At 47.3% G+C, this 22,692-nt stretch overlaps 1 pseudogene across 1 annotated transcript; it reads right to left on the bottom strand.

Moving 5' to 3' along the window:
* Positions 1-3,536: 3,536 nt before the first annotated feature.
* Positions 3,537-8,447, bottom strand: LOC120672969 (annotated as a pseudogene). Its single transcript, XR_005674430.1, has 8 exons — positions 8,268-8,447; positions 7,897-8,019; positions 7,664-7,801; positions 7,469-7,567; positions 6,889-7,194; positions 4,577-4,797; positions 4,277-4,363; positions 3,537-4,063 (listed from the first exon to the last, which is right to left on the bottom strand). The product of XR_005674430.1 is annotated as a PI-PLC X domain-containing protein At5g67130-like (transcript).
* Positions 8,448-22,692: the final 14,245 nt, after the last annotated feature.

Genomic DNA, 22,692 nt, shown 5'->3' with positions numbered 1-22,692 from the left:
TTGAATAAAAACCTTAGATGTATAATTCTAGGAACCTATTGTTTGAACACTAAAAACAGAATTCGACTAGATGCTATGCTAATAGAACCGGTAAAAGTCAAGTGATTGCCTGCCACTCGCGAGTTTATAGGAGTTGATTGTTTACTTCCTGCAACCACTATAAGGATAATGGGCGGATTTGTTGAAATCTGTCTGTGTTAATAAACTTGTTAAGGTCGCAGTGTGTGGTAATGTTGGTTAAGCGTTTGAAAGTACTAGCCACATGCCGTAAATATGGTACGCGGCAAGCCAAGTAACTAATCGGCCCGGCAAGTGGACATTACCCCACTCTCTCTTAGAGATAGGAAGTTAAATTTTAACTAAAGTTTAATTTATGTTGCATAACAAACAACGGGTGCAGAGAAGAGCGGTTCTCTGTAGTCGGGGAGAGTGGCCCTGATCCACGAACTGGAATGATAAGCCAACGGTTGCTTAGGAGTGACTCGACGGTGCTCCAGGCGTGTGTGTTAGGTTTACCTTGCAAGGAATGAAATTCGGTTCGAATTGTTCCATTGCTCACAGATGTTGAGACTGCTTAATCTCTTTGCTACATAGAGTAAGAACTAGAACAAAGTTGATCCTCAATATTGTTGGATGCAAATAATTTCTATACCATGCTTGTATAGATAGGTGCAAACCTAGAATGGTTAATGAAACTAGAATCTGAAAGCAAAAACTTGAAATTAAGGACATACTCGTTGTTGCTTTTCCGCAAAAGAAACTCCAGAACCTTCACAAACCCTGCATGTCTAGCTAAAGGGCTATGTTATACTCTTAGACGGGTCAGACTTGCTGAGTATTAGTATACTCAGACTTGCTTTTGTTAATGTTTTTAGGAATGCTTTTCGATGACCAAGACTCTAGCTCAACTTGGCCTAGTGGTTTACCTGTTGGCTGGACGATGGAATGGGAACCATCAACCAGCCATGGTTCGGATGAATGATGTCATGTCCGGGCTTACCATGACATCACCCCTACGACGTTTGTACATAGTCGTGTTTTACTTTCTACTGCAGAACTCTTTTCTTATAGTTTGTTTTTGTGAAACTTCTCTAGTTTCTTTCGGAGTAAAACTGTAAAAGCTAAAACTTCGGCTTACTAGCTTCGAAACTTTGATGTAATTATACTACTTATCTATGTGATGTAAAATATTGTGGAATTCTTGTACCTCTGACTCGCCTTCGTGCGGGATGTATACTTGTATTACGATCCGATATCGAGTGGCTATATCGGGATTCTACCCGAAGGACCATTGGTTATACTAGTTAAAGTGTTGATGCACTAAAACTGGTGTAGTTCAAAGTGGTTCTGCCACATTCGCCGTGGTTGACTCTTCACCATTGTCAGTCGGGGAGCCCCACTCCATCGGTCGGGAGTGGTGGTAGTTGTTTTGGGCGGTTTTCTTGGGCAAAGGCCTTCGTCCTCCCGTCCTATCCTTAGTCAGTCGGGATGGTCTTCGCGCTTCGATCGGGGTTCGACGGTCGTCCAGTTGCCTGTCTATCCGTACTAGCTCCATGCGTCCTCCCCTGAGCGGGCTCTGACTGGAGAGTGGCACGCTTGCTGACGGGCTCAGCATGTCAGGCGGCCTCGCCCGGTCGCAGTCACCTGTCCCAGACGGAGTGGCACCAGGGTGGTTATGATGATGGCGTGTGGGGCGGAAGAGTTGACGCCCTCTCTCCCGTTCTCTGTCGCGGGTACGGGTAGGTGGCACAATCCGCACTGTGGCCCCATCACGAGACCCTGTTCTGATGTACGGTCACGCCTTGCGGGAGTGGGCGGCGCGTACGACGGCATGGTGAGTAGGCGTGGTCGCCACGCCCTCATCCCGGGTCGTCTACATGGCGAGCAAGACCTGGGCTGCTTGGTACGGATGGCCGCTGTTTGCGTCCGCGGTCGACGGGCTGCCATGTGTCCTCCCCCCCATTCGTTCGGTTGGGCGTCGGCCGTCCTGTGCGGATGCTACAGTTCGCCTGGGTCGTTTTTGGGCCGGATGTTGGGCCCTGGAGAAGAGGAGGAGTGGCTTTGTTGGGGGACCCCGGGTCCTTACCTCCATCATATGTAGTCTAGGATACGAATCTTGAAGAGTTCTATTTCTTGCATCCTTTCTTTGAGCTGGGAAATCATGTTTACTGGTTTCTTTGGTATGCTCTGGGCGATTTTTTTTATAAGTTGATTTGTTCTGCTTTGTTGAGTTACATATTTGTTGCAAAATTGTGAGCTATTTGGTCTACCTTCTATTCCTCTGCCTTTTCCGTGATGCTGCTCACAATGCATAATTAATGAGGCTAGAGGGTAGGGACCTATTTATAGACTCCGCTTCCAGGTGTTCCACCTGTGTTCCGGAAAACTATGTGTAGGGGTGTTAATGGGTGACCCTTAGGGGCACCTCCAGCCCTCTTTAGTTCCAAATTTTGTACTAGAAAACTAGTACAATATTTTGAACTAAAGAGGGCTGGAGGTGCCCCTAAGGGTCACCCATTGGCACCCCTAACTTTGTGACTCCTGAACCATGTCACCAACCACAATCAGACATGCCAGTTTTATGAGTCTAAAATATAATAGTTCTAGGCACACATATGTGAGTCATGTGCCATGATCAGTTGTATATATGAGATCAATTCCAATATGATCATGTGGGCTAACAACCTGTAGAGCTGATCGTACAAAACAAACCCAGCATTTGCATCATGTTGTACTCGGGTCAAACATGTACGTGCATAATAAATATTCTAGTAGAGTTCTCAATTAATTTCTCTATTGTATTCCAGCATAGATGTCCTCGGCACCTCGAGTACAAATTTCACAAGTTAAATTTCACATCAATAATTCCCCATCACACTCATCAATAAGTAATTCCACATTGAGGTAGACAATAATCATGATATAAATAATATGAATAAATGTTGAAAGCCACGTATAAGAAAATCCAACAGTATTATCATTTAAACTGGTCCGTGGTGATACATTTCATTTGCAGATAATGCTGCACTGCTTGTGAATACCAAGGGTGATTGAGAGATAAGAACTACCACCATCTATTTCCTGCATCAACATCAGGCTGATGCAGTTTGGCATGTAACACGATAATCCCCTGTTACATACTCTTGTATTACTGGACTGACGGCCAGGTGTGCGCTGACGACCTTTGGCCTAATATTGCTGGCACGGCAAATGAAATCGTTTGAGAGCTTGTTGGAATCTGTTGCAACTGTTGGACGCGTTGTAGTGAACAGAAATTTGTCTACCATGTCATGTGAATCTGTTATTAACCCTGCGCTTATCTTCAGTTGCAAGACTGGCCTTTTCTTTCGTGAGAATTCTGTGTCATATTTAGCCCGTTTGTGGAGGAGATTCTCGCTTTGGGGGCTTGTGGGACAAGCAAAATCCAGTAGAAGCTCCCGCCAAACAGTGCCAAAATCCTATTCATTTCCACTCCAAAAAAAATCCTATTGTTTTGGAAAACAAAAAAAAGGATAAGTGAACTGTTCTCACACAAGTTTAGTAAAATTTTAGATAATCTTTTCTTCATAGTATTCCATACACCTTGGCAACATAACACATTTGTATATGACACCGAGCAGCAGGAACATTACCCATCAGTTTCTTTGTACTACTATTGGGAGAACAGAGTAAGATTGCTGCTCATTCTTATACTAACATTGATCCAACCTTTCATCACCTCCCATCTCCGGACTATAAAGCTAGTAAGCCACTAATTGTCATCTGAACAGAGAAACAAGCTCACATAAAACCCTGATATCAATTTCTTCTATATAAAACAGTGGAAAAGTATATAAAAGAACTAATGCATGAAAGATGCAAACAGCTTTACAGTCAACAGCAGGCTTAGCAGAAGAACAAAACTACTCCAAGTGGAAGTATTGCTGGCACCAGCAGTGGGATGGGTCCTGAACTCTGTAGTTCCTGAATAGACGTTTCCATTTACAGAGGATTCAGAGGGGGATGACCATGGAGTCCGATTAGGTGCCCCCGTGTCCTTGCATGCGCCCATTGGTGCCCCAACCTGCAGTAATTCATTGGTGAGGAGTGAGGACATTGATGAAAAACTCTGATCTGAAAAAAGAAATATGGCAGAAGTCATATGCTCCAAAAGAGAATGGTCTACAGTTTTCCTGGAAAAATCAGGCCCGGTGCTAATGATCATCAAGAACAAATAGCATGCTAAGTGAAAGGGCCATAAAGTGTTCCAACGTTAAAACTATAGGTTCACAATTACCTGGCAAGCAGCAATGGTGTTGCAACCACATAATGTGAGGCCATTGATTCTGTCTTGAACATCAAAAACACCACCACCATTGCTTCGCTGCACACAGCCAGTAAGAAAAATTTTATACGATACAGCAGATATAGCTTGTTTGTAATGATTAGATAGATATTGTTGTATCTGACTACTATTGAGTTTACTTGTACTCCAAGCCTATATGGCAATATATATTGGCTTGGAGTACAAGTAAACTCGACACAAGTCAGATACAACAATATCTATCTAATAGTAATTTTGGGGATCAAATATTACCATGTAGAAATTCACAGCTATAAAGTTGGGGATTCTATTTCCAGCTGCAGCATAACAAGCTTGGACCATTTGTGGTAGCCCAGAATTCTCTTTACATGCTTCATTCTGTACAGGCATTGTGGGGAAGTAATTTTGCATAAATAGAGATGCAGATCTTGAGTTCAGTGGCTGTGATTCCTTTCTGTTTGGACAAGAACCAGGCACGATCCCTGGATCTCCAGCTGCCATGACCATGAGAAATGAAATGTGAATTTCAATACAAGAGAAACTCTTATGTTTGTTGTTGATGGAAGGTAGCAAATAGAAGTCAATTGAGGATACCTTATAGTGAGCAATAGTTACTGGCCATTACTGTTTCATTTTTCAGATGGAAATTTATACATGGTCACCAGGTCAATCTGAGGCAAGCTAGCACTTTGGTTAGGGATACAATTTCTAAACTCAATTCATGTGTTGCGGTAACTAAAGTCAGAAATCATTTTTTTCAAAAATATGCAGGAGAGCTGCTTATCATTGCATTAAGAGGGAAATAGAGTAGCAAATTTTACAACGTGTGCCCTTAGGGCGCACAGACACCACGGGGCCACTAAAGTCACAAATCATATCCTGAGGTCAAAACAACTTCGCATCTGTTTTAAACCAGATTACATCAGGTGAAGTTTGTGCAATTGAGATCCTGAGGACATTTTCTAATTTCGTTTCTTCTTTTGCCACAAGATATGTGTACTACTAGTGTGCATAACATGGTTACCAGTCTGAAACATTTTGACCAATATTGAGAGACAGCACTTTGTGCATTTTACTTTGTTGATTCTTAGAGTTTAGACCGCAGATATGATTATTCAGAAGCTTCAAATGACAAGCAATCTCATTTGTCTGACAATACAACTATTAGTCTTGTCCAGTGTTATTACTTATGCCTTGTTTAAAAAGGTGCATAACATATTGATGAGATTGCTACACATTTTAGACTAGATACCATGTGTCTGAAACAAATGATGGGGACGTCATCCAAAAGACGAATTGTTGAAAGTAGTCAGTTCCACTGAAATCAGTGTAACTAATAGATTAACTAAAACTAATATCATATGGATACGTAGCAACCAAAACAATAGGAGGAAGGAAATCTTCCATTTGCACTTTTGCAGATGATTCCACTCAGGTTTGCTATGTGTACTAAGTAGAGAAGACGAAATTTCAGGAAAACTATTAATTTATTATATATCAATACTCAAATATGAATCTACACATTACGTGAAACTTTACAAAAAAATGCATTTGTAAAGCTATAGCACATCCAATGCTAATTCTTACTAGCAAAATGGTAGCACATATATTTAACACAAATTCAACAGAGGATATTACGCTATATGTTAGAAACATTGACAGAAAAGAATGCATGATTTGGTTGCAATCAGAAAGAGTTTTTAACAGTTTAAACACATAATATATTTGTTTATTGCAATTGGATAATGGGACCACGTGTGTAATTTATGTCCCTTCTATAATATTTCAGCTACCATAGTGAATTGGGAGTGGGTAACAAATACTGAACAAGTATAGCACTGTATGAACATCAGATATTTTTTACATTTTGACTACCATCAGTCTCATAATTATGCACAAAACCATAATATGAATTTCAAGTTCAATCTTAAGAGTAACACATGTGTTCCAGGACATACTTTAGGAAATTAGGCATCAATTGCCAATGGCAACACTGGCATGTACAATCTTATATCATGTACATCTTCAACTAGTATCATCTTAATAAACAAATTAAAATTATTAAAAATTAGTTGAACTGAAACCTAAGTCTGTACTAAAAACAATAGGATGATTATATTGAACAAATCTAACATTCTTATAGAAAGCAGTTTTTCTGCAATGCTAAAGTAACTGATGGTTATTTATGAACATCAATATATGGAGGGAAAACAATAAAGTCACTCAACATTCACTGGGTTCAGTTCTAAATTGGTATGTGCCTACATCATACTTGTCTTTGTAGTAAACTAATCACTACACAACAACTCCATGCCCGTCAAACTGGTTGCTGTGTGGAAAATAGCCTAAACTAACCACTACACAACAATTTCATGGCCCGTCAAACTGGTCATTTTGTGGAAAATAACCATGTTAAATATGATTTTTTAGAACTAAATTATGTTATTGCGATATCTCAACTCTTAACTAGGAAGATACGGTAGTACACATTGTAATAAAAGTGCTTTAGAATGGTCATCACTATCTACCAATATACAAAAAGCCATGTGGTTCTATGTCTTACTAGAGCAGGTAGTTGAACTTACACTCATTCTCTCGCAAGTAGCTCCACTGGTAAGCTATTCCTTCACTAGCCTCCTTCGAAGCATCAGAAGTAAACACTAGCAACCTGTGGTTCTTTGCAACCATATCTGTGACGCTTGGCCAGTCCTTTTGCCATTAGTTGGCATTTCTGAGATGGGGTACCAATACTTCATCAAGTCAGCAGCAGTAAAGACCTTGCTCAGTCCCATCGGTGAGTGAACATAATCCTCAATAAATATTGTTACAATCTCTAAGGGATTCTCAGAGAGAAATGCTTCCACCTCTTTTAGTGTCTCAACTGCTGGTACCTAACATTGTAATTAAGTTGAACATATTAGTTTTGGGGCCCATGCAACATATCTTGGAGTTGCAGGAAAATTTAGGAACAACGAAATAATCTATCATTTACATCATTTATTAACGCCAATTGAATTTTTCCAGGAGGTGCCCTCATCCAAAATTAGGGGAAATTAAGATTATAATGAAAACAATAAGCAAGCACAAGTCCTGAGTCTGAATATGGAGTTAGAGAATTATGAGATGGGCGATGAACCGGTAAGTATCTGCAAGGAATAAACTCACAAAAGCGGTGAAGTTGTAGCATTGCCCTTGCAGGGAGTGGCAGAGCCATACATCATCATTGAAGTCATACATATCAAGCATTAGTCCCCTGACGCCATTCTGCAAGCACCTCCATATCAATTTCTTAATCGATCACACTCCGCTCCAAACATACAAAGTCCACCGTAGAATCTGCTCGTAAGATCCAGAACCTACCCTCAATTGGTTGGTGACGGAGTCCTCCTGGTTGTAAAACGTGACCCTCTCCGCCCCAGTGCGCGAGGGTTCGCCGAGGATGGAGAAGGAATTGTGGGTGACGAGCCACGAGTAGTGGTTGAAGGGCAGTCCCTTCACCTGAACAAGAAGCAAAATGCCCCACATAGTATCAGGATTCGGGAAGAAGAGAAGCTACCGAGAAAGAGACGGAAGAGGGGAGTGCGGTGGATTACAATTGAGGTGGGCTGGATCGCGAGGTTCCTGATGCAGGAGAGTCTGGTCCTGCCGGGGGCGGCGCAGCTGCCGCAGTACAGGCCCGTGCCGCAGTCGCGCGCGGAGGAGCACGAACCCCCAACCTGATCGGAACAAAAAATACAAGAATTATTCATACACTGATGCGCAGCGGTGAAGTGAGTTCTGATCGCAGGTTTAGCAATAAAAGGCGCCCAGATTAACTAGTCGCACCTCAATTTTAGCAAGAACTAGAAGAATCCCAGCAAGAAACTGAGGATCTGATCGAGCCGGCCCCCCCAGAGATAGGTACACCCAAGAAACTGAGACCGCAGCAAGAATCGGACGGTAGGCTGGCTAGTTAGGCCGGTACCTGGGCGGAGCAGGGGACGAGCAGCAGCAGCAGCAGCGCGATGTGGAGCAAGAAGAGCACGGAGGAGGGGAGCAGCTGCGGCGCCATCAGCTGCGGCCACCAAACCACATTCACCCACCTTTTTTTCCTTTTTCAGAGGGCAGGAGTGATCCGTGTTAGAGCTAGTGATCTGCTGACGGCTATTAATTAGTAATTGTACCTCTGTTTGGCTCAAAAAAAAGAAGAAGCTAAAAGCCAACGAATTTTCGCTGGTTATGACGAAGGGCGGTGCAAACCCTCCAAAAGTAGCTTTTTTTCTATTCAAAATTGAAAGCAGGTCCCGAGGTGCTTCCACTGGCTGTGGCTGTGGGAAGTTGAAAGAAATTAGTCACACCACTGATTATGCTGTACCCTTCTTTTGGTCTGTCCTCCTCCCCCTACGAGTAGAGATGGCAACGAGTAAAAACCCATTGGGTCTATCCATCCCAAACCCGAACCTGTGAACAATACATCAGCCCGTTAAGGAACCCGCGACCCGTCACGGGTACAGATTTCTGCCCAAACCCGCATCCGCTCGGGTCTCAGGCACCTGCGGGTCACCCGCGCAAATAGCAACGGTGTTGAGGCTGCCGACGGCGGCAAGACGGCGAGGGGACGAGTGTGCTCCAGCGCGCAAAAGCCTAGCTCGCAGACGCTTGTTGGGCGGATTGGCGACGAGCCCGCACGCCTCTGCTATCCCTGCCATGCCATAGGCGGCAGCTGGCACCGTGTCGCGGGGGCCAATGGTGGCCGAGCGGGCTCTGGCGTCGACACGAGCACCGCCATGGGTAGGGCTCCGCGAGCCTCCACCGCTGCGAGCCACCGCCGCCGCCGCAAGCCTTCGGCGAGGACCAGCTTGGGCGCGGGAGCGGTGGCGGCGAGGCCCTACTCCGCCACGCCGCGAGCCTCCGACGAGGCCCTGCTCCGTCGCGTCGCAAGCCTTCGGCGAGGCCCAGCTTGGGCGCGGTGTAACACCCGGTTTATAAAAGAACATAAACCGAGCAATCATATATGTGCCAGGATCAAGTCACACGTATATACAACAGAATGAACAGTATATCATAGCACATATCACGTAAAAAGACATAATAAAGCGAATACGAATGTTATTTATTACAATAATGACAAAAATGTCTGATACAGCGGAAGCGAAGTACAAAAATACGATAAAGCTCTCCGAAGCTGAAGCAGGGCGCCACAGGGACGTCGACTGGGAGACGAAGCACCTAGAAGTCCTCGTAGTCCTGGTAGCGCTGGACGAACTCCCTCGTGTCGGCAGGAACTGAGCAGCAGTAGCGTAGCCAAGAGGAAAAAGTAGAGAAGAGGCAAGAGTGAGTACACAACTTGTACTCAACAAGTATAACACAAACTATGAGGCTCTAGGCTGGCTGACTCAACTGCATTAGCTTTTAAGTGTTGGCAAAATTTTATTAAAGCTATTTACTATGAGTTGATGAATTACCATTGACCCAGTTACATAGTAATTAATCAGAATTAATTATACTACTACTGAGAACCAAACCGAAACCAAGCCACCAAGGTAACCCCGAGAAGCACCTCCCTCGTCGGAAGGAGATAACTTCACTAATCAAAAGGAGGATCTGGGCCGCTCATAACCGTGAGCACGGCTAGTATACCAGTTTTACACTCTGCAGAGGTTGCACATCTTTACCCACAAGTCATGAGCTACGCCAGTTGTTCATCACACTTCCTTAGGTGAGATGACTAGCGACTCACTACGAGGCCTTTAAAAAGAATCTTGTTGGTAAGGCGTAACCGCGAGAGTTAGGTCGGCGACGATGGGGCCCACCTCCGGGGGTACAAGCACAGGAGCGCAATCCAAGCACAGACCAAGCCGGAGGAGCAGGGACCATTGAAGCTTACTACTCTTGCCCCGCAGGTAAGTTACTCCAAACCAAAAAGATCTAATTATTACGCCAAGTCTATCCCATTCTAGCCTTGTGGTAGCGCTGTTGTCCCAGGTTGTCGCTCTATGAACCGGTCCTTATGGAGAGTGGCCAACCAAGCACTAAGCACCGTGCTGGCCCCCTAAACCATGTTTCTAACAAAAGCCAATTTTAACGAGACGTGAGCCACTCAAGCCACACAGAGTGCCACTCTCAGAATTAAGTTCAAGTAAAACATTAATCAAATTAATTAAAAAGGACCAGAGTGTGTTATAGCGCAGCAACCTAGCACAACTAACCAAAATGCAACCCAAAGGTATATTTAAAGGATATAAACTGGCTAGGAAATCCTTAAAGGCATACAGTATTAAAATGCAGTATGGAAATGTATTTAAAAGTGATGGGTTGTTCATGTTATACTTGCCTTCCTCGTACTGCTCCTGCTGCTGCTCAAACTGATCCGAAGACGGCTGCTCCGGGTACTGGTACTGGGGCTCCTCAGATGGATCAACGTCTACTCACGAACACATGGCCAAAACAATGCACGAAAATAAGCATACAAACAAACATTAACAAAAACTAAGAAACAATACATCAATACATAAAAACAGCACACTAAACTACTCTAATACTGTTCTACGCGTTACAACGATCGCGTGGATATAAAGAACGCTAAAAACGGAGCTAAAACGCATTTTCTAGGCTAAAAACAAGTCCTAGGGGCTTATTTGTAAGAAAACTGAAGTTTCAGGGGCTTTTCTGCTAAAACCGAGGGCTAAAACGTAATTAAACATTAATTCAGGGGTCTAACGTGTAAAAGAAAGAGTACTGGACGGCGGGTTTGATTTCTGGAAAACTCAGGGGGGTCCGTGCAAAAATTTGGGCCAAACTGTAATTATTTTTCAAAGGCGGTGGACCGCGGGTTGATTCTGGAAAAACTGGGGGGGTCTTTAGCAAAAACGCCAGGCGAACCGGTATGCACGATTCCCGGCCGCTGGATCTCGATCAGGCGGCTCAGATTTGATGGCCCTTGGATCTAATCGCGTGCGTCCGAAACAAATCGGGTGCGCGGGGCGGCGGCGGAACACCGCCGGAGCAGAGCTCCGCGGCGGCGGCTCGCCGGAGTTCACCAAGAGTGGTGCTCCGGGGGTTGCTTCGACCCGTGCTGGGGTCGGGTGCGTCCAGCGTGTTGCGTGTGATGCACCTGGGCCAAAACCGGGTACGGCGGGGCTCTGCTCGCCGGGCATGGCTGCCGCGGCGGCCCTGCGCGGCGGAGCTCGCCGGCGCGGTGCGTGCGGGCTGTGCCTGTGCTAGGTTGTGGCGCAAAGGGATCAGTAAGGCTCTACGAAGCAAACGCAAGACAACGCGGCTCACGCGGGGCGGTGTGGTGCTGCGGAGGCGTGGCCATGGCGGAGCGGCGGCGGCGGATCACCGGCGGCAGTGCTCCGCCAACCGAGTGGCCCACGGCCCAAATTTCTTGGCGAAAAAGGAGGCACGGGGCTCCAGGGTGCTCACCTAGGGGTCGGATCGAAGGAAGGGCCGGCGCAGAGGGGTCGTCGGCGTGAATCGGCGGCGAAGACGACGTGGAGTCCGGGGAGGAGTCGTTGTGGGCGTCGGGGTCGGAGAAGAAAGGTCCGAGGAGGCTCCTGGCGTTGCGGCGGAGCTGAAGCGCTGCTCGGCCGGAGCTTCGGCGTGGCAGAGGGGTGTGGCTACGGCGGCGCAGAGGAGGTCCGCGCGGCGGAGCTGGCGCGAGTGCGACGGACTTAGGGTTTGGGGCTCTGGTGGCGGCGCGGGTGGATGGGAGGGTCTCCCGGGGGGTGCGCGGGCGGTAGTTATAGGGCGGCGGGGCGCATTGGCGTGCGCGCCTGGGTGGGAAGGCCGGCGAATTCCTCGGCGAGGATCGCGGGCGAGCGTTGCGGGAGGAGGAAGGCGAGCCTGACTAGCGGGCCCGGGCGGTCAGCGGGTGAGGCGGGGAGCGTGTGCGGGCCGGGCGCGAGGCGGAGGCAGGCCGCAGGGCGGGCCGTGCGGAGCTGGGCCGAGTGCATGGGAAAGGGAGAGGAGAGAGGGGAGAGGGGGCCGGGCCGGACTGGGCCGCAGGAAAGGAAAGGAAATGGGCCGTGGGGAAAAAATGATGGGTTGGGTTGTTTTGGGTTTTTCTTTCTAATTTCTATTTCTCTCCTTTCTAAATCTAATTCAAACAAGTTTGAATTCAAATATGAATTTGAATTCAAACCACAATCAAATAAAAGTATGCACCAGCATGAATGCAACACAAAATTTTTTAACTTAGACAAATTTTTAATTACTTGTGAAACAAAATTAAATTAAATGCCAACTAAACACAATAAACCTTAGAAAATTTAACTAAAGCCAATTAATTTATTAATAAATACTGAAATTTAAATTAGGGTGTTACATACCCTACCCCCTTAAAGAAATCTCGTCCCCGAGATTTAGCTGGGCTGGCTAGCAAAGAGATCTGGATATGTCTTCATCAGCTCATCTTCTCGCTCCCAAGTAGCCTCAGCTTCACTGTGGTGACTCCACTGAACTCGGCACATCCTGATGCGCTTGTTCCGAGTAACCCTCTCTGACGTCTCCAGAATCTTCACCGGATGCTCAGTATAAGTCAGATCCTCCTGCACATCGACTCCATCCAGGGGTGCCTGCTCCTCGGGTACTCGCAAACACCTCTTCAGCTGAGATATATGAAAGACATCATGAACTCCTGAGAGGCTGAGAGGTAACTCCAGGCGATAGGCAACTTCGCCTTTCCGCTCTAGCACCTTGAATGGCCCCACATACCGAGGTGCTAACTTCCCTTTGACATTAAATCTGCGGATTCCTCTCATCGGAGACACCTTCAGATATACATAATCACCAACACTGAAAGTCAAATCTCTCCGTTTGCCATCAGCATAGCTCTTCTGTCTGCTCTGTGCAATCCTCAGATTTTCTCGCACAGCCTGAACCATCTGCTCTGTATCATCTATGATCTCAGGGCCAAAGAGCTGCTTTTCACCAATCTGATCCCAATAGAGAGGAGTCCTGCACTTTCTGCCATACAATGCCTCAAAGGGAGACTTCTTCAGACTGGCCTGATAGCTGTTGTTATATGAGAACTCAGCATATGACAGGCACTTATCCCAACTAGTACCGTACTGAATAGCACAAGCTCTCAGCATATCCTCCAACACTTGGTTGGTTCTCTCTGTCTGCCCATCTGTCTGAGGGTGATAAGCCGTACTGAAACGCAGCTTCGTATCCAACGAATCATGGAGCTGCTCCCAGAACCGAGAAGTGAACTGAGACCCTCTGTCGGATATAATCTTCTTGGGCACACCATGCAAGCAGACAATCCGAGATATGTACAACTCTGCAAGTCTAGCACCGGAGTAAGTAGTGTTCACTGGTATGAAGTGAGCAACCTTCGTCAATCGATCCACTACTACCCATATGGAGTTGTACCCTTTCTGAGTACGAGGCAATCCAACAATGAAGTCCATAGTGATTTCTTCCCATTTCCACTCTGGAATCTTCAAAGGCTGTAATAGACCTGCTGGCCTCTGATGCTCAGCCTTGACACGCTGACAGGTGTCACAAATAGCCACGTACTCTGCCACTGAACGCTTCATCCCATACCACCAGAAACGTTCCTTCAGATCATAGTACATCTTCGTGTTGCCCGGATGAATAGAGTATGCTGTATCATGGGCCTCACTCAGAATCAACTTCCGGAGATCATGCACATCAGGCACGCAGATCCGGTTCTTGTACCACAAAGAACCCTGATCATCCTCTCTGAAATGAGGAGCCTTGCCCTTCTTGAGCAACTCACGAATCTCCTGCAGCTTCTCATCATCTTTCTGATGCTGCCTGATCTCTGCCTCTAGAGTTGGTACTGCCTCAAATGCTGCACTGGAAGTATGATGCAAGAAGCCCAGACTCAACTGCTCGAACTCCTCGCATAACTCTGGAGGCATCTGGAAAGCCACGGCCATGTTGACATAACTTCTTCTGCTCAAAGCATCTGCTACAACATTGGCCTTGCCCGGATGATAGTGAATCTCCAGGTCATAATCCTTGACCAACTCTAGCCATCTTCTCTGCCGCATATTCAGCTCATTCTGCGTGAAAATGTACTTGAGGCTCTTGTGATCAGTGTAGATATCACACCGCCGCCCATACAAGTAATGCCTCCAAATCTTCAGAGCATGCACAACTGCGGCTAACTAAAGATCATGAGTGGGATAATTCAGCTCATGCCGACGTAACTGCCGTGAAGCATAAGCAATCACTCTGCCTTCCTGCATCAGAACACACCCAAGACCATCCTTCGAAGCATCACAATACACCGTGAACCTCTTCGTCTGGTCTGGCAGAGTCAGGACTGGCGCCGTAGTCAACCTTTTCTTCAGCTCATCAAAGGCCATCTGACGCTCATCAGTCCATACAAAAGCCACATTCTTCTCCAGCAAAGAAGTCAAAGGCTTCGCGATCTTGGAGAAATTCTCAATGAACCTCCGATAATATCCAGCTAAGCCCAAGAAAGATCTGACTTCCTTCACTGTCTGCGGTGTCTCCCACTCTAGCACATCCTTCACCTTGCTCGGATCAACAGCAATGCCTCCCTGAGATATAACATGACCGAGGAATGGAACCTCGTCAATCCAGAACTCGCACTTGCTGAACTTGGCATACAGCTGATGCTCTCTCAATCTCTGCAACACGAGCCTCAGATGCTCCTCATGCTCTTCTTCTGTCTCGGAGAAAATCAGAATATCATCAATGAAAATCACCACGAAGACATCCAGATAGTCCATGAAAACCATGTTCATCAGATGCATGAAGAAAGCCGGGGCATTAGTCAAGCCGAAGGACATGACTGTATACTCATATAGCCCGTACTTGCAGGTGAATGCCGTCTTCGGAATATCCCCAGGACGGATCCTCAGCTGAAAGTAACCCGAACGAAGATCAATCTTCGAGAATATACGAGCACCTCGAAGCAAATCGAAGAGATCCTCAATACGGGGCAGTGGATGCTTGTTCTTGATAGTGACTGCATTCAGCTCCCGATAATCCACACACATCCTCTTCGAGCCATCCTTCTTATCTACTAGCAGCAATGGAAAAGCCCAAGGAGAGAAGCTGCGACGGATATAGCCCTTGGCTAGCAACTCATCAATAGTCTTCTTGACTTCTTCATGCTCTATAGGCGCCATACGGTAGGGCCGCGTTGCAATAGGAGCTGTGCCAGGCAAGAGATCAATACAAAACTCAATGGCGCGTTCAGGCGGCATACCTGGCAGATCATCCGGAAAGACATCCGGGAATTCAGACACCACGCGAATACCGTCCGTGGGTCTAGCCTCCATCTGATGAAGAAATCCCGAAGGCTCTACTGCACTGATAACAACCTCTTGGCCACTGGAAGCTGATAACAAGACTGTCCTCTGAGCACAATCTATACGAACTCCCCATTTGGCCAGAGTTTCCATTCCCAGAATGACATCAATGCCCTTAGTGTCTAGCACCATCAGATCAGTACAGAACTCTACTCCCCTCAAAGAAACACTGACTCTCGGGCAGTAAGTGTGAGACCTCAACTGTCCTCCCGGTGAAGATACTAACAGGCACCTCTTTAATGTGCTAGTATGAATACCATGATGCTCGACAAAAGACTGAGTAATGAAGGAATGCGTAGCACCAGTATCAAAAAGCACTGTAGCTGGATATGAATTAACCATGAACGTACCAATAACCACGTTGGGAGCCTCGGCCGCTGACTCGGCCGTCACGTGGTTCACCCTGCCCTGTGCTGGCGCCCTGGGCTGAGCTGGGCGCCCCTGCTGTCCCGCCTGCGCCTTCCGGGGGCAAGCGTTGGCGTAGTGCCCCGGCTGGCCGCAGTGAAAGCAGGTGCGAGGAGGTCCCTGAGCCTGCTGTCCGGTAGGAGCTGCCGGACGTGGAGCCTGCGGTGCTGGTGGAGCTGGTGGAGCACGAGCCGGAGGTGCCGGTAACCTCTGGCCCTGCCCCGCCTGCTGCTGCTGTCGAGGCGGGTACTGCTGCGGTGGCCTCTGCTGGTACTGCTGAGGAGGCCGGTACTGCTGCTTGTACTGCTGGGGCGGCTGGAGGCGTGGACGAGTGTTGCTGCCGGAAGCAACGGGGACAACCTTCCTCTTCTTGTCCTCCATCTCCAGGTGCTTACGCTCAGTGTTGAGCGCGCTGTCAACTAGATGGTTGAAGTCGTCGAAGCGGAGGTTGAGCAGCGCGTACTGGAGGTAGTCCTCAAGACCCTCCATGAAGTGCTCCTGCTTCTTGCGGTCATCCGCAACCTCGGCAGGGGCGTAGCGTGCCAGCTGAAGAAAGCGATCACGATACTCCGTGACCGACATAGTCCCCTGAATTCACAAAGACAGATAGATATCGGAAGATTAACTCAAGATTCATAAGGATAGAACAAGGGGCATTAGCTCAAAAGAAAACGCTGAATGATTATACTTAAGATTACCTGCTTCAGTGCAAGGAACTCCTTCTGCTTCATCTTCATAACGCCCGCGGGGACGTTGTGGCTACGGAAACGCTCCCTGAACTGGAGCCAGGTAAGAGACTCGAGGTCATGGACCGGGTGGGACTCCCACCAGTCCAAAGCTGCCCCTCGCAGCTGTCCTGCTGCGTACAAGACGCGCTCACGATCATCGCACTGGGCGATGTCCAGCTGACGCTCCACTGCACGGAGCCAGTCGTCAGCCTGAAGGGGGTCGGACGTGTGAGAAAACGTCGGCGGGTGACCCCTCAGGAACTCTGCACGCCTGTCGCGGGGCTGCGGCGGTGGAGGAGGCGGAGGCTGAGTGTGAGCGTGCTGAAGAGCCTGAACGGTGTTGTTCAGGGTAGCCATCATCTGCATCTGGAGCTGGAAGTACTGCTCCGGAGTCAAAGCCGGAGGCATCGGGATCCCAGTACCCTGGTTGTTCTGACCCTGCTGCTGGCCAGAACCGGAACCGGTGCTCCTGGTGTTCACCATCTGATTTGAACAAAAGATTTCACGAGTAAGGATATTGCAAGAATAAACTCAGATGGATATGATAACTCTTTGCAGAAAAAGATTGAGCCATGATAAAGTAGACAGGGTAGAGTTGACTATTTTACCCCCAACGATCTAACTCATTTTATTAATTAGTTAACTTTAACATCAGAGTGATTTTCTTTAAACAAAATTAAGCTACTAAGCTATGCAATCATTCAAAAATCCAAATCAAACATGTAGCATAATAACAAGCAGACAATTTTCACGACTTAGCCGAGTTTAGCAAAAAGACTCGACTAACACAACGCGTCGCAGAACATGCTATCGTATTATTATAGAAGGTCAACTACCTAATACTTATGGTGGTCAGATGACTGATTCAGGCCAAATCTACGAGAACTATTCTCCAGAGAGAGAAATCAAGGCAAGAAAGGTAAAAAGTCAAAGAAGTCAAGGGGTATAATAGTAAAATAGTTTCAGCAGACAAGGATTGGTGAGAAGAAGTCCTAAAACTCGACCAGTTCTATCTAGGCTTCGTCCTACAGTCGATATGGCTCTGATACCACTCTGTAACACCCGGTTTATAAAAGAAAATAAACCGAGCAATCATATACGTGCCAGGATCAAGTCACACGTATATACAACAGAATGAACAGTATATCATAGCACATATCACGTAAAAAGACATAATAAAGCGAATACGAATGTTATTTATTACAATAATGACAAAAATGTCTGATACAGCGGAAGCGAAGTACAAAAATACGATAAAGCTCTCCGAAGCTGAAGCAGGGCGCCACAGGGACGTCGACTGGGAGACGAAGCACCTAGAAGTCCTCGTAGTCCTGTTAGCGCTGGACGAACTGCCTCGTGTCGGCAGGAACTGAGCAGCAGTAGCGTAGCCAAGAGGAAAAAGTAGAGAAGAGGCAAGAGTGAGTACACAACTTGTACTCAACAAGTATAACACAAACTATGAGGCTCTAGGCTGGCTGACTCAACTGCATTAGCTTTTAAGTGTTGGCAAAATTTTATTAAAGCTATTTACTATGAGTTGATGAATTACCATTGACCCAGTTACATAGTAATTAATCAGAATTAATTATACTACTACTGAGAACCAAACCGAAACCAAGCCACCAAGGTAACCCCGAGAAGCACCTCCCTCGTCGGAAGGAGATAACTTCACTAATCAAAAGGAGGATCTGGGCCGCTCATAACCGTGAGCACGGCTAGTATACCAGTTTTACACTCTGCAGAGGTTGCACATCTTTACCCACAAGTCGTGAGCTACGCCAGTTGTTCATCACACTTCCTTAGGTGAGATGACTAGCGACTCACTACGAGGCCTTTAAAAAGAATCTCGTTGGTAAGGCGTAACCGCGAGAGTTAGGTCGGCGACGATGGGGCCCACCTCCGGGGGTACAAGCACAGGAGCGCAATCCAAGCACAGACCAAGCCGGAGGAGCAGGGACCATTGAAGCTTACTACTCTTGCCCCGCAGGTAAGTTACTCCAAACCAAAAAGATCTAATTATTACGCCAAGTCTATCCCATTCTAGCCTTGTGGTAGCGCTGTTGTCCCAGGTTGTCGCTCTATGAACCGGTCCTTATGGAGAGTGGCCAACCAAGCACTAAGCACCGTGCTGGCCCCCTAAACCATGTTTCTAACAAAAGCCAATTTTAACGAGACGTGAGCCACTCAAGCCACACAGAGTGCCACTCTCAGAATTAAGTTCAAGTAAAACATTAATCAAATTAATTAAAAAGGACCAGAGTGTGTTATAGCGCAGCAACCTAGCACAACTAACCAAAATGCAACCCAAAGGTATATTTAAAGGATATAAACTGGCTAGGAAATCCTTAAAGGCATACAGTATTAAAATGCAGTATGGAAATGTATTTAAAAGTGATGGGTTGTTCATGTTATACTTGCCTTCCTCGTACTGCTCCTGCTGCTGCTCAAACTGATCCGAAGACGGCTGCTCTGGGTACTGGTACTGGGGCTCCTCAGATGGATCAACGTCTACTCACGAACACATGGCCAAAACAATGCACGAAAATAAGCATACAAACAAACATTAACAAAAACTAAGAAACAATACATCAATACATAAAAACAGCACACTAAACTACTCTAATACTGTTCTACGTGTTACAACGATCGCGTGGATATAAAGAACGCTAAAAACGGAGCTAAAACGCATTTTCTAGGCTAAAAACAAGTCCTAGGGGCTTATTTGTAAGAAAACTGAAGTTTCAGGGGCTTTTCTGCTAAAACCGAGGGCTAAAACGTAATTAAACATTAATTCAGGGGTCTAACGTGTAAAAGAAAGAGTGCTGGACGGCGGGTTTGATTTCTGGAAAACTCAGGGGGGTCCGTGCAAAAATTTGGGCCAAACTGTAATTATTTTTCAAAGGCGGTGGACCGCGGGTTGATTCTGGAAAAACTGGGGGGGTCTTTAGCAAAAACGCCAGGCGAACCGGTATGCACGATTCCCGGCCGCTGGATCTCGATCGGGCGGCTCAGATTTGATGGCCCTTGGATCTAATCGCGTGCGTCCGAAACAAATCGGACGGTTCTGGGTTTTGGGTGCGCGGGGCGGCGGCGGAACACCGCCGGAGCAGAGCTCCGCGGCGGCGGCTCACCGGAGTTCACCAAGAGTGGTGCTCCGGGGGTCGCTTCGACCCGTGCTGGGGTCGGGTGCGTCCAGCGTGTTGCGTGTGATGCACCTGGGCCAAAACCGGGTACGGCGGGGCTCTGCTCGCCGGGCATGGCTGCCGCGGCGGCCCTGCGCGGCGGAGCTCGCCGGCGCGGTGCGTGCGGGCTGTGCCTGTGCTAGGTTGTGGCGCAAAGGGATCAGTAAGGCTCTACGAAGCAAACGCAAGACAACGCGGCTCACGCGGGGCGGTGTGGTGCTGCGGAGGCGTGGCCATGGCGGAGCGGCGGCGGGGGATCACCGGCGGCAGTGCTCCGCCAACCGAGTGGCCCACGGCCCAAATTTCTTGGCGAAAAAGGAGGCACGGGGCTCCAGGGTGCTCACCTAGGGGTCGGATCGAAGGAAGGGCCGGCGCAGAGGGGTCGTCGGCGTGAATCGGCGGCGAAGACGACGTGGAGTCCGGGGAGGAGTCGTTGTGGGCGTCGGGGTCGGAGAAGAAAGGTCCGAGGAGGCTCCTGGCGTTGCGGCGGAGCTGAAGCGCTGCTCGGCCGGAGCTTCGGCGTGGCGGAGGGGTGTGGCTACGGCGGCGCAGAGGAGGTCCGCGCGGCGGAGCTGGCGCGAGTGCGACGGACTTAGGGTTTGGGGCTCTGGTGGCGGCGCGGGTGGATGGGAGGGTCTCCCGGGGGGTGCGCGGGCGGTAGTTATAGGGCGGCGGGGCGCATTGGCGTGCGCGCCTGGGTGGGAAGGCCGGCGAATTCCTCGGCGAGGATCGCGGGCGAGCGTTGCGGGAGGAGGAAGGCGAGCCTGACTAGCGGGCCCGGGCGGTCAGCGGGTGAGGCGGGGAGCGTGTGCGGGCCGGGCGCGAGGCGGAGGCAGGCCGCAGGGCGGGCCGTGCGGAGCTGGGCCGAGTGCATGGGAAAGGGAGAGGAGAGAGGGGAGAGGGGGCCGGGCCGGACTGGGCCGCAGGAAAGGAAAGGAAATGGGCCGTGGGGAAAAAAAATGATGGGTTGGGTTGTTTTGGGTTTTTCTTTCTAATTTCTATTTCTCTCCTTTCTAAATCTAATTCAAACAAGTTTGAATTCAAATATGAATTTGAATTCAAACCACAATCAAATAAAAGTATGCACCAGCATGAATGCAACACAAAATTTTTAAACTTAGACAAATTTTTAATTACTTGTGAAACAAAATTAAATTAAATGCCAACTAAACACAATAAACCTTAGAAAATTTAACTAAAGCCAATTAATTTATTAATAAATACTGAAATTTAAATTAGGGTGTTACACGCGGGCATGGCTCTGGCGAGGCCCTGCTCCAGGTGGAGGACGGCCGGGCACGAGCTCATCAGTTAGAGGAAGAAGGAAGAAGATGGTGACTATTTGTTGGTGCTTACCAACGTCACCACTGGAGAACCGCGATGACGCCCGCAGACACCAATGGGGTGACAGGTATTTCGTGAATCATGAATAAATTCGCAAGTGCACGGAATACCGCTGTAGTATTTTACTCGAGAGTATACCGGGGTGTCATTTATATTTCCGCAGGGAAGGCGGTGAATGAAGGTATATAGACTAGTCGATGAACTTTATCTAGATTGGATATCCAATTGCATAAACAGGGGTAGGATAAATAACATGGTAGGAGGTAGTGTGACTCACACACAACTACCCTCAAGATAAATAAACAAAAGAAGATGTTATAGGCCGGGAGCAAGGCAGAAGTACCACTTACCACTCCTTTGTTCAACCGTCAATCCGGAGGTTTTATAAAGTTTTTTTTGAAAAGAAATTTGTAAGTTCCTCGAGTGATATCTCGGATCGCTCAAATGTGATTCATTACTTACCAAGGCCCATTTTTTATGCGCCTTTCTTTTTCCACCCTACTTCTAATGGCTTCTTTTTGGTGGATCTGTAGGTATGGAGGATATGATGGCAACCTTGCTTCTCATATTTCGCTAAGTCAAAGACCGGATCCAAAGGAGAAATAAGTCATAAGCCTTGATCAAGATGTGCAAGTGTGTGGATATTTTTGGTGGATGATGGATGAGAACTCCTTTATATGAATTCTCTTTCCCTTGTAATGTTTTTTTGGTATGGGCTATATTTTCTTTTTCTCTCTCTTTTTTTGACACACCTTGTGGGTGTGTGGCATACCTTCTTTGGGTATGCATCTTTTCTCTTTTTTTTGACATGCCTTGTGGTCATGTGGCATACCTTCTTTGGGTATGCATATTTTATTTCTTTTTGTATAGCCCATACATTATGATGATAACTTTGGAGAGAGATAAACATGGCACGTCTTGGAGTTTTATTTGTGGATGGATGGGGGATGTACTTGCTATCTTCCAGGTGTAGAAGTATAGCATGTGAGTGGACGTGTACGTGATCTTGATCGTGGGCGTATGAAGTGATTCTCACAAAGGGTCACAAAAATTTGACAAAGCTCAATGAGAAGACAAGTTGTATATGTAGAAAAGGCTTTTCAAACTTGTAACTCATTTGGCTTTGGATGGGCATTGCATATCACCGAGGAACTTTATTTTATTTTTGTATTTTTGAAAAGAAATACTCCGGATATCGAGCATCACGTAGGAGAAGATCATAGCAACTCTTTTCAGCCATATCATAACCCACAACAACCTAGATTCGAATTCTGCTTTTTCGCTACCCACAAGTTTCAAGCTTAAGGTTTGAACAATTTAGCCACCATACTCAAAACTTAGGCAGAGCTCAAGGTTGTAACTAGGCATATGAAAGGAACTAACAGAGCAACTATTCATCATCTCAACAAGGAAAAATTACACATGCTTACTAC

Source organism: Panicum virgatum, chromosome 2K, assembly GCF_016808335.1.
Source record: "Panicum virgatum strain AP13 chromosome 2K, P.virgatum_v5, whole genome shotgun sequence".
NCBI classification, from domain to species: Eukaryota; Viridiplantae; Streptophyta; class Magnoliopsida; order Poales; family Poaceae; genus Panicum; species Panicum virgatum.
The sequence above is the reverse complement of the archived record's forward strand: the minus strand, read 5'-3'. Positions and strand labels throughout refer to the sequence as shown.